Here is a 5,065-nt window from a genome sequence, read left to right as displayed (position 1 = left end):
GCGAATTTGAAAACGGATGGGAGCGGAGAGGTACAAACTGGGAGCCGGCACCAAGCCCCCGTCAGATGGGGTTTCCGGGAAAGGGGTACGGGGGCTTTGGGGGGACTCCAAGTTTCTGCTGTGAGGAGCGAGGGGACGGGGCGGGTGCCCACAGCTGGGCTCCTGGGAGCCGCCTCCCCGCCACACACACGCACAGTGGAGGGGTTCGCCCCAGCCGCCCCGTCCTGGTCCAGCTGATGCCGTCGTCCCCCGGGCCAGCAGCGAACCGGCTCAGCCTCCCCCCCGTCCCCTCCGCCCTCGCTCCGTGGCTGGCGGGAAGGCGCCCAGAGGCCCAGACGGTGCTCTGTGGGCGCCCTCGCCAGGAGCTCACTGGAAACCCCAGCATGAGTGGGGGCCCAGGCCCCGCTTCCTCTCCAGACCGCATCCTGCAGCCTCTGTCGGCACAACCCTCTCGACCGGGCGCCGGGCCGGTGAGTAGCTGTGCGAAAGGCGTGCCCCCAACTTAGGGGGGACGCCGGGGGCTTCACGCAAGCGCTCGAGGGAAGAGATGCCCCCAAACTGGAGCCCGGTCCGGGTCTGGAGGGAAGGCCCATCGCGAGGCTCTACCCCGAACGGCTGGGGGTGGGAAAGGAGCCCGCTGCCCCAAACACCAGCGTGCGCGGCCAGCTGACCTCCGCTCGGTTCTAAGTGCCACACGGAGAAGTGGGGTCCCCCTTCCCCCTTCTCTCTCTCCTCTTGCATTTCTCCCTTGCCTCCTCTCGCTCTTCCTTCACTTCACACCGTCCGTCCTGGTCTTGGGGCTCCCACAGGAGTCCAGGCCCCCCAGGACCCCCCCATCCGGGCATCACCTGCGGAGGTCACTGGCCCCTGAGACTCCTCCCCTCCGTCCCGCGGGCCACGCCCCGATCGTAGCCGCTGTCCCGGGCTCTGCCACCAGGGGGCGCCCAGCGGCCCTCCATGCGCCCTCAGAGCGACGTGATGGGGTGGCCGTGGGGCCTGCAGGCTCCGATCTAACAGACGGTTCCTCCCAGGCCCAGCTGGTGGAGGGGCCGCCCCGACTGCCCTGCCGCCTTCCACCCCTCGGGACTCTCGGTAGCCGCACAGCTGGGCCCTGGTCTTTCCCGCCATCCCCTCTTCGGTTTCCGGAGACCCAAAGAGACTTTGGAACTTTAAGAATAGAGAGTAAATTGTGCTAAAAGTAAATAAATAAACAACTACAAAGATGAAAGCTAAAAAATAGAGAGGGGCAAAGAGGCATTTTTGTGAGGTTTTCAAATAAGGCAGAGGCCAGCGTCCAGTGTCACAGGACAGCAGGGTCCTGAGTGCAGCTCTGCTCCAGGCACCCCCCCCCAGTCCCACGAGAAAGCCCTGTCTGCTTGAAGCAGATGGCACAGAGTAGACACGGTCACACTGGTCCCCACCCATGTCCCCATCCTCTCCCCCCAAAAGGCCGGAGGGGCTGTGGTGGTGGGAGTCTGCTGGCGGCTTGGGTGGGGCTGGCCCGGTCATTGCTCCAAGGCCTCGGGGTGGGGGCGTGGGGTATGGACGTGTCTCTGTACCGGCGCCTGCCGGAGGGCTCCTTCCCTCGCTTTACCTGGCAGGTGGCATTGAGTGGCTCAGGGACCCAACTGAGGAGAGACGTGAGAATATGTGTTTGCAGACTCGGTTTCCCCATCTGTGCCATGGGGACAGCAGGGCCTGCTCGTGGAACGCTTCCTAGCGTAGAACGCTTCCTAGCCTGGCGCTGTGATTTTTAAAAAAATGTGTTCCCCACGTCCCCGGTCTTAAAAGAAAAGTTTTTCTTCCTCCTCACACCCAACTCTCAGGGAAAGAACTACTAAAATGTCTCCAGACAGCCACCTCTTCCTGGCCTGAAGCTGTTTACGGGGACTGAGTTTCGTTTCCTGTGGTTTAGCGGCGAGAGGCTTCAAAGGGCCAGCCTCCCGTGACCAGCCGCCTGGGGCCTTGGCACAGGGTGACTAGAAACACCTCTGCCTTCTCTTAAAATACTCAAAGCGATTAGAAAGGAAGAGAAAGGAGGGTGTTTAGGAGGGAGGTGGTTTAAATTGAGGTCAGAGGTGGCTGGATTCACTGAAATGGTCCATGAACTGGCCACTGTGACCTCACACCCCTCGGTGCACTCCCGGCCCAACCACTCCCGTCCTCACGCCTTGCAATGGTCAATTTAGGTCAATCCCCGTTCGTTTGCTCACGAGCAAGTGGGTCGAGGTGTCTGGGCGCTTTGACAGCCGCGGGGCTGGGTGGAGAGAGGAGCTCCTGGGAGGGACGGGGTCTGTGGAGCAAAGTTTGGGGTACTCATGGCAGGCAGAGGCCCCTGGGCTGAATCGGAGGAGAAGCTGCTTGGTTTGCATGAGAAACTTGTTGTCTTGGGTGCTGGAAAGTGGGTGATTTCATTCTCCTCGGCCACTGTCCCGAGCTGCGGTTCCAGCAGGAACAGTCAAGGAATTGAAAACCAGCGAAACACACCCAAATGGTAACAGTGGCTACTTCCGGGGAGGAGACGAGGCTTGGGGCTGGGGAACAAGCGGGGCTCCGGCTGTTATTTCCGGGTGAACCTCTTGCTGCAAAAACGTATTCCTTATCTATGGGCACTTTCTGTGTTTTAAATACGTCACTGAAAACTTTCATGACGAAAACGTTCCTACATAAATAAAAGGAGAGACAGAGATAGCAAATTCCTGTTTATCTATCGCGTAGACTTAGTGATCATCATCTCCCGATATCGCCTTAGTTTATTTTTTAAGTGACGTATTTTACAGAATGCCTCAGGCGGGGGGACACAGCACTTCTACGATACGCATCTCTGAGACAAGTCGCACAGTTTTTCTTATCTGATCACAAGAACTCAGTATCACCTAAGTCACATTTGGAATCCTCCAGTGCCTAGTGCTGCTTTGTACAGTCGGTCGCATCATGTCCAGAGCAAAGCAAGCACCATTGCAGCTGGCTCTGGACTCCCGGGCAGGTCCCCTCCCCCACCCCGACTGCTTTTTACCCTGTCGGTGACTTGTTGAAATCAAGTCCGTGGTCTCATGACATGGCCTGTATTCTGTTTTATCTGCCGGCCCCCTCACATTGTCATTTAAATATCTCCTAACCCCTCTACATCCTGTCACCTGGAAGTTAGTGGCAAAGGCTCGAAGAATTTCTGGTTGATTATTTTTTGGTGAAATGCCTCACAGGTGGCGTCGGGCGCCCCACCCCATCCTCGCCCGGAAGCACACAGCCCTCTGGTCCTACTTGGTGGTGCCAAAGCTGATTAGTGGGTCCGGGGGGGTGGGGGGAGACAGCCTGACTGTCCACTGTGAGGCTGCGCTTTCCCCTGACCACTGGGACATAACCCATCTGGGGACATGTTGGCGTCTTGCAATATCCAGCTCCCCATTGCCTCCCACCGAGGGGCCTGGCACCCAGCGGTGACTGGTGCCAGAATCGGGTCTTTCATTCGAGGTTGCAAAAGGTGATTTTCGACGTTTACTTTTTTCCCTTAGAAAGCAGTACGGTTCCCGTGATGTGAGCGCTCGCCTTCTGACTTGCCTGTCTCCGCAGTTCGGGTGGCGATACGGAAACCCCATAGCGTCATGCATACTGGTTTGTTATATTTTGAAATAATTCCTCTGTTCGTACACCGCGCTGGGGAGCCCTCGGCAGGCCCTGCCCAGAGCCCCCTGGACCATAGCTCTGAGGGTGCGGGGTGCGTGTGCTGGGCCTCCCCGTGTGCCAGACCACAGGCAGACAGGCTGGGCGCGTCGTGGGCTGACGGGTGACCGGTGACCGGCATTCGCAGACCTGGCACAAGTCCTCGGTCTCTCCTTGCTTTGCTGCTGATGGGCTTGTCCAGAGGTCACGTGGTTGACTTGTTGTTTGTGCGTGTGGATTGTTTTGCTTTGATGGTTTAGCTCTTAATCGATAGGTATATGCTTCTAGGCTTTTGATAGGTGCATTTCATAAAATGTTTAAAATCTGTTAAAAAGCGATTAACTAGGTTAGTTTCTGGAGAACAGGCTGGGCGCACATTCACGGGATCGTGGAATTCGGGCAGGCAGGGACCCGAGGGTGCCCCTCGTCCCACCGTGCATAAAGCTGTCAGTCACACTCATTCGGGGACTGCTCTGGGCTCTGCAGGACATTTTTAGTGTCCTGGATTTACCCACAGGCTTTCCTGAAGGGACACCGTGCCTGACTAAGTCTCTGGGAAATCAATGATACAGAAAAGCGACTTATTCTCAGTACAGATTCTCTGTCTGATTTTTAGTTTCAAGAGAAAGAACAATAGGAAAAGCAAAAGAACATTTTACCCAGAATTAAAGATCCAGGTGGCTTTTGTCGCCCTCTCTGACGCCAGACAGCCCACAGTTCGTCTTTGCTGCGTGCAGGACGGAGCCGGCCGTCCTCGGCGATTGTTCTGGAAGGGAGCTCTAGGATGCTGTGGCCCCGTGGCCTTGCACACCGACGGGTGAGCAGTACATGCAAAAGAAACTGCTTTGAGTCAATGAATTTGAGAAGAGAAGTCAAGACCCACGGTGGGATTCAATCCCGTTTCATGAGTAGTTTTCCTGTTTATTGTAGCAAACCTGTGACACTCGGTTCACGAAGTGCTTAAAACTCTCCGACACACTAACGTGTCTAACTCTCCCATGCCCTTTGAGATAGCATGACTCTCTTACAGATGTCATTTTGAAGTGGGAACACAGGAGTAACGTGCCCAAGTCGGAGCTGGGACCTGAAGCAGCGGGGCGGGGGGCGGGGAGGCTGTTTGTGCACTTGGCGCCTATGTTATACTGGTTTTCACAGTCGGTCGTCAGGGGCTAAAATGATAACGAGTGGCCTCTGCCCAGGGCTTAGTTATGTCCATGTGCTGGGCGTCTTTCCCAGAGTGCTTTCGAAAATGCATTGTTCACAAGTCCCCGGCTGCTGCCACCGAGCAAGGTCGGGTGTGTTGCATGAGCTGGCCCCCCGAGGTGATTTAATCTCACAGGCAGAGCGAGCGGGGGCGGGGTTGCTGGGTTTGGACCAGACATTCAGAACCAGCCCTGAGACAAAC

This window comes from Pteropus vampyrus, unplaced genomic scaffold, assembly GCF_000151845.1.
Source record: "Pteropus vampyrus isolate Shadow unplaced genomic scaffold, Pvam_2.0 Scaffold131, whole genome shotgun sequence".
NCBI lineage: Eukaryota > Metazoa > Chordata > Mammalia > Chiroptera > Pteropodidae > Pteropus > Pteropus vampyrus.
This window is presented reverse-complemented; position numbering follows the sequence as displayed.